The sequence below is a fragment of the Monodelphis domestica genome, chromosome 1 (assembly GCF_027887165.1).
Source record: "Monodelphis domestica isolate mMonDom1 chromosome 1, mMonDom1.pri, whole genome shotgun sequence".
NCBI lineage: Eukaryota > Metazoa > Chordata > Mammalia > Didelphimorphia > Didelphidae > Monodelphis > Monodelphis domestica.
In genome coordinates this window covers 79,093,061-79,105,966 of record NC_077227.1, presented here as the reverse complement: position 1 = coordinate 79,105,966, position 12,906 = coordinate 79,093,061, and the positions used below count along the sequence as shown (strand labels likewise).

The window sequence follows — 12,906 nt, the reverse complement described above, 5'->3', positions numbered from 1 at the left end:
GTGACAATGCCTACCAGAGAAAAAAATCTGCTATAATTCAATTTGTGTACAATTCATGTATTTGTTAAATACCTATTATGTGCTAAATTCTGTGGTCAATACATATTCTTTTTTTTTTTTTTAACGATTCAGATGAAAAAAAAAGAGGATTCGGAAATTTCATAAAGAACCAGTCTGTTCAGGTAGACCTTCAAGGGTCATGTCCCCAAGTAATGGACTTCTTAAGTCATCCTTTATACATTAATCAAATCCATTTGGAAGATATTTCAGAAAGGCACATGATTTAATCTCTACCATTTGAAGAGTCAAAAAAGGAGAAACCTATAGGTCCCAAAGTGAATCTCTATGAGGGAGATAGGCAGCTTCTTTTATCTACTGAGTTAGTTTTTCTAGCTTAGTATCCTGGACACAGAAGTCACTCGAAAAATATCTGTTGAATGAAAGAATTGTAGAAAAATAACTTCATGTATAAATTGCCCAGGGCTGATAATTGAAGGAATCTAGTATCATTTTTGATTGGTAGAATAAAAAACTAAGAAAAAGCCTCTAAGTTTATGAGAAAGAAAACATTTCTCTCTGCCCTCCTGTCACCTTTTTTTTTGTCTTGTTTTCTAGTAAAGACATGTTGGGTCTTGAATCAATTTGACAAATTGAAGGATAACCGCACAGTCCACAACACAATATATTATTTGCTATAACAGTAGAGGTTGGTAACTGGCTGAGAACCATAGACAACACAAGGTTAGGTCTTTCTCCCAAGGGGTGCCTACTATGAGATTTTCTAAAAGAAGGGACAGGAATAGTAACCTAACATGGAAACTATCTCGTTAATTTGTTCATCTCCATAAACACAGCAGAAAGAAAAATCTCTCCAAATAATGCCATCATGCGTAAGAGGCATTTGTAGGAAAGTGTTGAGTCCATTTTCATTCTCATTTTCCTAATATTTTAGGCAACAAGCTCTCTTTCCACTTCCCAATTTTACCACACCATCTAAATTAAGCAGCCTCTTGCCCAGAGGCCCATGTAACCAATCTCCTGTGGTTTCAAATTTTCTCCAAAGAACAGATAAAGGGTAATTACACTCTTATATCATCATTTCCTGGACCATTTCTTAGAGTCTGTCATGTGAATGTCTAGTGGAAACAAAATTGAAGACCTATCAAAACATCTTGAAATCATAGGGAAATTAGCCAACCAGCCCAGTCATGCACATTTGCCCTGTCATCTCGATAAAAACACATGTACTTTATATAATCACAAACTACATTTAAATGAAAGAATAATTTCATTGTGGGAAGACATAATATTCTACATCCCAGCACGCATCAGGAGCTGATTTCTCAAAGACAGAACTTGGGTTCATGGCCATAAACAGAACTTTGCTATTAAACTAATTAGAGACTTGAGATGCTATTACAAAAGACAATATTCTGTTAGTTTAATAAGGGGCATGCCATTAAAGGAAATATTGGTTGAAGATGCCTTGCTGCATTTTGAAAAGTAAGTAGAACTGCACACATCTTATTTGTGAATTATAGGCACATTCCTACATAAGAGATAATGACTAACACTCATCACACTTGGATTATTAAAATTCACCTTGACAACTACTTATTTTCTTTTTAAACAACAAAGAACCCCTAACTAGTTTTCCCCCTTTATGACCTTAGCTCAAACACGTTAGGGTCTCTTCTCTTTTCCTCATTTCATTCTGGAGAATCCAGTCTCTCTACCCATTTATTTACTTATTTTCTCCAAGCTGAAGCTCAGGGGCAGCAAGGGCAATGGAAGAGATATGGACAACCCTTCTCCTCCTGCTCCCACCACCACCACCACCTCATTCCAAGGTGTAAGGTTTATTGTAAAAACTTTTTTTTTCCCCCTGAGGACAAACAAGTTAAGTCCTGCCACAGGATAAGCTAATGGCGAACCTCAAGCTACATGGATACAAGAATTCCAAAGGATTGTGAATGCACACCATAATAACAAGCAACAATAAAGTCTATTAATTAATTCAAACCCTTTTTTATCTTTATTTCCACTTTAAAGTCAGATCCTGGGAATATAGGAGCAAAAGGGCAAAGGACAATGGAGAGAAGAGGAAACTCCAATGGAGGATCAAAAACAGAAGCATAAAGAAACAGACAGGATAAGGAAATGGTAAACCCCTCCAGTATATTTGCAAAAAAAAAAACCCTATGGTCAGTGTAATCTACAGGGTCATGAAGAGTCAGACATGCCTGAACAACAAAGAATAGAAGAAAATATAAAGATCAGAAGTTATGGAGAAGGAGAAAGAGTTTGATCTTGGGGATTGTAATTGACCTCAGAAAGGAAAGAATGTTTTAGTTTATTTGAAATCAGTGCACTAATACTTTAGCCATTAATGTATTTCACCCATTTTTCTCTTGATATGATTTTAATATAATAATTAGGTTTTCATATATGGTAGAAAGGACATTAGGAAGATAGTCTCAGTCCTGCCTCATCATTCATGTCATCTTACACCAACCCTTTGATTTCCACAGATCTGTTTCCTTATGTGAGAGGTTGGACTAGATGACTTCTAAAGATTTCAGCAGTTTCCTTCTATTCTATAGTGGTAGTAATTTATTTGGAGAGAACAAGAAGGAGAACTTAACAGCTAGATAATTTAAATGATACAGGTCTTAAGTCTAATGACCCCATCCTTTACAGAGGCATCATAGTACAGTAGAGATAACACTGATCTTGATGTCAGAATCCTTGCATTCCTCCCCCTACTCTTCTCCTTACTATCAGACCAAGGGATAGAAAAGGAAACTGCAATGAAGGATCAAGAAAGTAAGTCTCTAAGCCTCAGTTTCTGCCTTTAAAAAAGAGTAAGTGGTTTTTACTTTCCTTATCTAAAAATAATAATTAAACTACCTCTCTCGACAGCATTATCATGAAGAAATAATAGCTGTAAAGAGCATTGTGGGCCATAAGGGAATACATAAACAAGCATTTGCTAAATTATTATTATTATTCAAGCTAGTCTGGCATTTTTCTATAAACCTAAAAAGAAGCACAAATTTAAGAACTTTAAATTGATGAGAGTTTCTATATTCATAGCTTACCTTACCACATCTAAGACCAAAATTTGCTCTACTGAACCACAGGAAGCCTACCTTAGACAAACAAGAGCCAGACATTGCCTCTGGTCATAGAGTAATGACCCAAATGACCTGTTGCTACTCACTAGGCTAAAGGAAATCAGAGACATCTCTGACCCAAGGATGAAGGAATTTTAAAATACCATACTCATCATTCCCTATTAGCTATAATTAAAAGGCTCCATATCCTAGTTTTTGCTTTTTGCCTCCAAATAGATAATGGCCCTGGCAGGGAAAAGCTAACTCATTCTTGCATGAACTGTACTCTTTCTGTAACAAAGGGAAGGATTTCAACATCCTCCCACTCCCTACAATGGTCAGCACAACATTTTCTTCTTCCCTGACTTAAGAGAGACCTTAAGAAAAGAGAAAACGATTAAAAAATGTCCTTCGTCACTCTGAAGTAGAGGAACAACGATGAAGAAACAGCTTAAACAGAGGCACCCCAAAGCTAAGAATGCTGCGCCCCACCAATCTTTGCAAAAGCATAGAGTGGCACATCACAAATCATAAGCCACTTACCATCTGCCGCCCATCACACCAAAGGAACAGTAACTTCCCTTTTACTCTAAGGTTCTGACTACCCCAGTCTTCTAAATGTGACTATTAAAACTACTGTCTGTCCATGACGCTGAGGCAAGATGTTCCATCCCAGTGCTTTGAGAGAACTGCCTGGTGATAGCTGACACCACCAAGGCAGGGAATGCAAGCCACCCTCTATTAGCACCAATCAAACATTTAGTAGCAAACTAAGGGGAAAACCAGCATCCTGCTGCCCAGAGCAAACCCAATAAATTCTGAGCAGCCTCAGTTTCCCCACAACTTTTCCCCTTGATTTTTCTTTGTGCCTTCCCCAGAAGAGAAAAGGAAGAGAGAAGAAGTATCTGGGTCTTTGAAAGAATAGAAAGAACCAGAGTTTCACAGATTTAGAGTTTAAAGAGCAGAAATTGAGGCCCAACAGACATTAAGGGACTTACCCAAGACCATTAGTTAAAAGACTAAAATCTTGGTCTCCTTCATAGCTGATCCAGTGATCTGTCTACTACTCTTGATTTTATGTACAGAAGAATTCCTTCTGACATGTTACCAACCAGGAAAGAAGTATCTTTGTCCCAACTGTGATGTGGGGAAAGCCACTTTAATTTCTCATGGGTCTCTGTTTTCTCATCTATAAGATGAGGGCATGGAAGCAAGAGATCCTATAAAGTCCTTTCCACAATGAAAATTCTAAATTTTAAAAGAAATGCCCTTGTATAGGGTCACTTCTTTTATAAACATCCTGAAATTGGTTTATCCCATGTGAGTGCTTGGGAGTATCATACTAGGTACCAAAGATGAAGGGTAGGGGCAGCTAAGTGGACACATCCTGGCTGTGTGACCCTGGGCAATCACCTAGCTCTTACTGCTCTTCTGCCTTGGAAATGATACTTGGTATCAATTCTAAGGCAGAAGATAAGGGTAAAAGGGGGGATTAAAAAGGAAAAGGAAGAGAATATACCTAGGCAGAACTTTGTCCAGCCTTCTGTATTAGACAAGAACTAATAGTTTTGGGATGAAGAAATCAAAGCTATATATTAACTATGTGGAAAGTACTCTAAATCATCATTGATTAGAGAAATCTAATCAAAACAACTCTGAGATATTATCTCATACCCATCAGCTTGGCTAAAATGATAAAAATGAATTGGCTAAAATGATAAAAGGGCAAAATGACAAATGTTGGAGGGATGTGGAAAAACAGGGACACCAATATTTGTTGGTAGAACTGTGAACTGATCCAACCATTTTGCAGAGGAAAGTAGAATTATATTCAAAGAGTTATAATAAAACTGTATATTTCTTTTGACCCAGTAATACCACTATTGGGTTTCTTTCCTAAGGTGATCAAAGGAAAAGAAATTATATTTTCTAAAATATTTATAGCAGCTCTTTTTGTGGTGGCAAAGAACTGGAAACTGAAGGAATGTTCGTCAATTAGGAAATGGCTGAACAAGTTGTGGAATATGATTGTAATGGAATACTACTGTGCCATTAGAAATGACAAACAAGATGATCACCAAAACACCTGGAAAGACTTATATGAAGTGATGCAAAGTGAAGTGAGCAGAACCAGGAAAATATAGTACACTAACAATAATGTATGATGATCAACTGTGAATGACTTAACTTATTAACAACGCAAGGATCCAGGACAACTCCAAGGGACTCATAACAAAAAAAAAAAAGGATATCTACCAGCATAGAAGAACAGAAGGAGTCTGAATACAGATTAAAACCTTCTTCACTTTATTTCCTACATAATTTTTTTTCTCTAGGTTAAGCAATATGTATGTTGTTTCACAATATGATAGAGAGAAATATGTATTAACTGATAATATATGTACAACATATATCATATTACCTACCTCATTGGGGAAAAAGTATGGGGGGCAAGGAGGGAGGGAAAGAATGAAATAGTTTTTTGGACATAACTAATATGACAATTTGTTTCTCTTGGATAAGCATTTTTATTCTAATTTATTATATATTTATAACAAATCATATGTATTGCTGTTATGTTACACATTATATTATGTTTTATATATATGCAAATTTTAGAATGGTAACAAAAAAAGAAAGAAAAGTACTAGATCTATTATGTGGTTTCAAGAGTATAAGGTTGAGTCGGGATGGGAAAGGAATGCTGAGAGAATAGAGCATTTAAAGGCAAGAATGTCAATCTAGTTTCAGGGAGATCTTAGTTGTAAATTTAGGTATTCACTTATCCCACAAGCAAGGGTTTCACTGTTCACCTATTCCTGACTACCTACTACGGTATTTCACATATACACAAACAAAATCTCTACCTCTCTCTGTCTCTCTCTTTCCTTGTCTCTCTCTGTCTCAGCTCTCTCTCGCTCTCCCTCTCTCTCCCTTCTCTCTCTGTCTTACTCTTTTTCTCCCTCTTGTATTCTCTTTCAGGCTCTCCTTCTCCCTCTCTCTCTCTGCTCTCTCTTTCTCTCCTCTCTCTCCCCCTGTCTCTGTCTCTCTGTCTCTGTTCTATCTCTCTCTCCCTTTTTCTCCCTCTCATGCTCTCTCTTGTTCCCTCTCATGCTTTTTTCTCATGCTTTCTCTCTCCCTCCCTCCCTCTCTCTCTCTGTCTCTCTCTGTCTCTGTCTCTATCTCTGTCTCTCTCTGTCTCTGTCTCTCTTTATGTCTGTCTGTCTGTCTGTCTCTCTCTCTCTATCACACACACACACACACACACACATACACTGTGGCAGAAACTATTTTTACATTTCAATAACATTTGCAACAAAGAAAAAACCTTATCCAAAAAAGGAAACATGTTCCACCTGGGGTTCTCTCACTTCCTTGTTTTAAATTATTCTCCAAGACCAAAAGACTGAGAACAATAATCTTGTCCTCTAGTCATTAGACAAATATTAACTTGGATATTTTGGAGCACGCTAATCCCCAGGCTGACTCCCACTTCCCTTTACAGTCTTGTTTCACACTGATTCCCTTCCTATAAGTTACAATCTGGCCCAGCAGAAGGTTCCCAAATCATGTAGTCCATCCTGAGAGACTGACACAAATCCCCTCCCCAAGTCAGTAATGTGCTCTTTCCTCAACTTCTCCTGTCAGGATCCACTGTTCCCTCTTCCATGATACCTTCCCTGATTCCACCAGGGGCTACAGCTCTCTCTCTTCAAAAGACCTTGTCTTTGCTTATTTATTTGCATGTTACACTGATTCAATTCAGTAAGTATTTATTGAACCCTTATTCACACTCTCAACCCCATCTCCTAACAGCCTCCACCCCCATTAAATATAGGTTATTTGAGGATGGGACTATTTCATTTCTGCCTTTGTATACCCCACCCCAAACCTGGTCCAGTGGCCCTTGATTAGTAGGTGCTTAACAACAATAAGCATTAAGTGTTTGCTATGTGCCAGGCAGCTAGGTGGCGCAGTGGATAGAGCACGGTTCTTGAAATTAAGAAGACTCATCTCCATGAGTTCAAATGCAGCCTCTGAAAATTACTTGCTGTGTGACCCTGGACAAGTTACTTAACCCTATTTACCTTAATTTCCTCATCTGTAAAATGGGCTGGAGAAGGAAATGGCACAACATTCCAATATTTTTGCCAAGAAAATCCACAAAGTGTCAGACCCAAATGAAATGACTCAACAATAGCAACATTGAGTAGGTACAGAATTAGTCCTAGGTAGACAAACACAAAGGCAAAGAACAACAATCTGTATCCTCAAGGAATTAATAATCATTCTCTTGGGGGAGAAAAATATATACAGATTAAGCAAATAAAGAATAATTTCATTAACATGTGGCAAATGAGGGAGGTCAGAAAGGGCCTTATGTCCTAACAAGAAATTTGAGCTAAAACTTGAGACAATCATAATTATTTTCAAGAGATAAGAGATCCTTGGGTCCAAATCTAGCCTCAGACACTTTCTAGGTGTGTGACCCTGGGTGAGTCACTTAACCACAATTACTTAGCCCTTACTACCCTTCTGCTTTAGAACTGATAATTAGTAGAGATTCTAAGACAAAAGGCAACTGTTTTTTAAAAAGAAATAAAGAAAGAAATGATCACTTATATAAGGAAAAAACTGGGTTACAAAGAGATTAAACATTCCTTGCCAAAAAAAAAAAAATCAGTGTCAGAGGCACAAACAAGATCCTATGCCAGATACTGAGTCATCAGTAAATCAGGCTAATCCATCTCATCCCAACTTAACTCATTCTGTCTTTATACCTGAATTCTTATAGATCTATTGCGTACAAGCTGTAATCAAACAACCCCTCTGTTCACTTAAAGTAAGGCTCTGAGAAAAGAGCCTGTAGGTGACTGATAAAAGTACAAAGTCAGTGTGGTAGAAAGTCTGCTGCTCTTAGAGTAAGAGGGTTTAACTCCTGCCTCTTAATATTTGCTAGCTATATGACCAAGATTTAGCCTGAGTCTCTGTTTACTCATCTGTAAAATGGGGATAAAAAAATATCTTTTACATATAGTACTGACACAAGGGGTTATTGTGAGGCTCAAATGAGATCATCATGGTAGAACACTTTGCAAATTTTAAAGCAATGTGTAAAGGTCAGTTATTATAACTACAAATCTTTATATCACCAGAAATGGGATGAGGAAATGAGAATTCATGATGCTATAGTAATAGGTTATTGTTCAGTCATTTCAGTCATGCCCACTCTTCATAATCCCATTTGGGGTTTTCCTGGCAAAGATACTGGAATGGTTTGCATTTCCTTCTTTGGTCCATTTTACAGATGAGGATCTAAAGCAGACAGAGTTAGGTGACTTGCCCAAGGTAACACATTAGTAAGGTTCTGTGACCAGATTTGAATTCAGGAAGATGAGTCTTCCTGACTTCAAGCCCAGCACTCTATTCATGGTACCACCTACTTGCCCACAGTAAGTAAGTAGAAGATGGCTTTTTACTGTTGAATGGTTAGACCATTTTAAAAGTATAGGGAAGAGATATGTCCTACTATGCTAGGTCAATAGTGAGATTTCAAGAGAGATTTGCAAGCCCCACTAGAATCAGAATTTACAACAGCACTTTATCAACAATAATGTAACAACTCCCTCAAAGCTCTAAAGCCATTTAGCTAATCCCCTAATTCAATCACTTTAAATTTTCCCCTCATTCCATCATTGTCTCATTCCTCATCATCTAGTTGTCTTCTGCCTCTCCCAATGGGATTATTGGGGGAGGGGGGGAGGCAAGGGCAGAAACAGCAAAGAAATAAATATGTTTCACTGGAGATCTGCTCTGATGAAAAAGAAATATGGCACCACCCAAAGCTGTCACATAAAACTTTGGGTTAAAATCACTGACTCTTTCTTCCCTCTCTTTTAAACTCTAGAATCTAATCAGAGAATGGTTCTGATCAATTCTATGACCCCAAATATTTTTTGAAGCCTATTGCCCTTTACTCTTCCTAGGGTTACTTCATTAATATGGTAAAAAAAAAATCCAAAAGTTAGAGATGAAGGAAACCTTAGAGATGACCTCTTCCAACCATGATCTGCCAAAGGACACATTGGGTTACACAGGAGTCAAAATATTATTGATGAAAAGTTAGTAAGATGGGACCTTTGAGGTCAGTGAGTACAACTCCCCTCATCCTATAGATAAAGTAATTGAGGTTCACAGAGGTTGTGAGTCAACCAACTGACCATAAAATCATGGATTTTAAGTAGGAAGAGACCTTTGAGATCAGTAAGTCCAATCCCACTCATTTTATAGAAGAGGAAACTAGACCTCTGAGGGATTAAGTGAGTCACACAGCTAGTGAACCAATGGTAGGATCTGAATCCAGGTCAAGTAATCATAATAAATAGTAAACCTGTAGTTTAACTGTCCATGTATGACATGGGTAAAATTTAAAAAAAACAACCCACACTTCCTTGAATATATCAATGGACTCTAATTGTATATGCATATTATTTTTCCCTTTAAAACAGTGGCCAGTTATGAGAAAACCAATAAGAAAAGACTTACAGTAAACACAAACTCTACTTAAATATTCACAATTTGGATGACAAATTTTTACCTACATGAAAAATTAGTCAACATCATATCTGAATATAGGTTGGCAACCTTTCAGAAGTGGGGTGCCAAGTTTCTGCCTGCTATTTTGCTGGTCAATGAGCATAGCAGAGGTGGTAATTACAAGCAGAATAAGACAAATCACAGAATGTAAAAGCTGGATAAGACTTCAAAGGCCATCTAGTCGAGATGGTACATGACTCAGAATTTTCCCAAAATGCAACTAGCAAATGATTATCTAGCATCTACATGAAAATCTTCTGGAGGCAGCTAGGTGACTCAGTGGATTGAAAGACAGGCCTAGAGATGGGAGGTCTTAGGTTCAAATCTGACTTAAGATATTTCCTAGCTGCGTGACCCTGGGCAAGTCACTTAACCCCAGGCAGCTCTTCTGCCTTGGAACCAATACACAGTACTGATTCTAAGCCAGAAGGTAAGGAGAAAGAAGGAAAGGAAAGAAAGAAGGAAGGAAGGAAGGAAGGAAGGAAGGAAGAAAGGAAGGAAGGAAGGAAGGAAGGAAGGAAGGAAGGAAGGAAGGAAGGAAGGAAGGAAGGGAGGAAGGGAGGAAGGGAGGAAGGGAGGAAGGGAGGAAGGGAGGAAGGGAGGAAGGGAGGAAGGGAGGAAGGAAGGAAGGAAGGAAGGAAGGAAGGGAGGGAGGGAGGAAGGGAGGAAGGAAGGAAGGAAGGAAGGAAGGAAGGAAGGAAGGAAGGAAGGAAGGAAGGAAGGAAGGAAGGAAGGAAGGAAGGAAGGAAGGAAGGAAGGAAGGAAGGAAGGAAGGAAGGAAGGAAGGAAGGAAGGAAGGAAGGAAGGAAGGAAGGAAGGAAGGAAGGAAGGAAGGAAGGAAGAAAGGAAGGGAAAACCTTCCATAAGGATTAAAATATACTTCATTCGGTTAAAACAAACTTCTAATGGATCCCTCTGACCGTGGTGTCATTCTTTAAACAGTCATTCACACAAATATCAAAGGAATCTTCTCAACATGGAATTCTAATAATAGAATTCTGATAATGCTATTGCTTTGCCACCCCCCTGCCCCACTCACAGAATAAAACCCACTAAGTCAAGCATTCAAAGCTCCCCCCAAAGACTTGTCTGGGGGGGGGACCATCCACAACCAGTTCTGGGGGGGGAGAACAATCAAGTCATTGTTAAGTTTCATCTGAATTAATGCTTTCTTCATCACTTTTGTTAAGTTTAAACAATCCACAAAACAATAAATCAAGCCCTAATCTGTAACATTTGCCAATTTTCAAAGTGTAAATAAAGCTCACACTGATATTTTAAGAGTCAACTTTTGTGAGCTATTTTGAGCTGGCTTCAGTAAGTGACTCCTGATTCATGTAACATTTTATATCTCTCTTATTTTTTATTCTATTAACATCATATTTATCATAAGAGTTAATGTATATTCACGTATGTGACAAGCAGCGTATAAAAGTGAATAGGGTGCTGGACCTGGAATCAAATATAAATGCATTTGAATCCTGCCTCTACATTTACTAAAATAAAAGTGTGACCATAGGCAAGTTTGGTAACATACCTGTACCTCAATTCTCATCTATAAAATACGGTAATGATATATTCAGTTCTTCTCTTGCAGGGACAAAGCAAAAGTCAAATGAGAGAATGTGCACTTTGCAAACCTTAAAGTACTAGGTAGCCTTTTAAGTTTCAGTTATTTTTATATGTTGGCTACAGCTGCAAAAATGTGAGCTCCATGAAGACAGATGATGCAACTTAATTGCATTTGCCTCTCTTCAAAACATTTAGCATATTTCTTTGCAGAAAAAGGAGGTTAATAATGCTTGAAGGGAAGGGCAAGGGGAAGGGGAAGGGGAAAGGGAGGGGAGGGGAGGGGAGAGGAGGGGAGGGGAAGGGAAGGGAAGGGAAGGGAAGAGAATTGCTTTGCAACCTGTATTGGTCTTTCAGCATATGAGGCAGGGGGCTCTATGTCATGATGGCAGCTGAGACTTGGGGAATTTTTTCCTCCTCAAGACAGATAACTTTTCTCTAAGGCTGCTGCTTGTTATAGTCTTGGGCAAGATCATAGAATATGATAAGATTAGATAAGGTAGAGATAAGATTAGAACCTGGGTCTCCAGATAGCCAATTCGGTGTCCTGTTTCATTATTCAAACTGCTTCACTCATAGTTTTGTTCAAAAGTTTCTTTTTAACAGAGCATAAAAGTGGGTGACTTGATATTAATATACTGAGCTATACACCATAGACAGTTTTTTCTTCTAATGAGGAGGTCAATTCAATAAAAGCTAAATCCCAGAAAGGAAGCTGGAAAGGAAACTGCACTGAGCATGTCTGACAAAGGGATTATACAGAGTTGGAATCTCTAAATAAAAAGACAATGGGCATACAACACTACATTATTGACATCATAAAGCTGATTTCCTCTTCTTCCTCTTCCTCCTATTCTCTCTTTTGTAATTCCACTTATTCCTGCACATCTGGTGAGCCTATAACCAACATGCAGGACTCACCCCAAATGAAATGATTTTCCTCTGAGCAGGTCCTTTCTGACTTAAGAATGGTGATCAACACAATGACCACCCATGAACTGAAGATGCTATATTGAATGATGAAGCATGCTACCCATCTGCCTCCTTCTGACAATGAGGAAAAAACCTCATGGTACAAAATGAAGCATGGAATTTGGCCAAAGTGGAAACATTTTGGTCTTATTATCCATTTTTGTTTTTCCTTAGTGGGGATGGGAGTGAAGGAAGATGTGGATAAGGAAGAAAATAAATACTTATTAATTGAAAAACTTGTGTGTGTGTGTGTGTGTGTGTGTGTGTGTGTGTGTGTGTGTGTGTTTAATTTATCTTTCTGGGGACAGTTTGGTAGCTCAGGAGATTGAGAGTTAGACCTAGAAATCGGAGGTCCAGGTTCAAATCTAGCCTCAGACACTTCCTAGCTGTGTGACCTGGGCAAGTCACTTAACCCCCATTACCTAGCCCTTACTACTCCTTTGTCTTGGAACCAATACTTAGTATTAATTTTAAGACAGAAGGTAAAGGTTTAAAAGATATTCCTAAAGGATTATTAACTCTCAGGACAAGAATATCACCTTAAGATCCTTCTTAATATCTAAAATACCAAATATTTAAGTTCACAGCATATTACACCAGCCTAAGTGAAGGAATATTGTTATTCACATTATAAAGCAATGTTGTTCCATAG

General features: G+C 38.2%; 1 protein-coding gene across 5 annotated transcripts in view; it reads right to left on the bottom strand.

Moving 5' to 3' along the window:
• The window catches only part of PIK3AP1 (phosphoinositide-3-kinase adaptor protein 1), a 141,290-nt gene that overhangs the window by 111,236 nt on the left and 17,148 nt on the right, over nt 1–12,906 (bottom strand). The window lies entirely within an intron of this gene.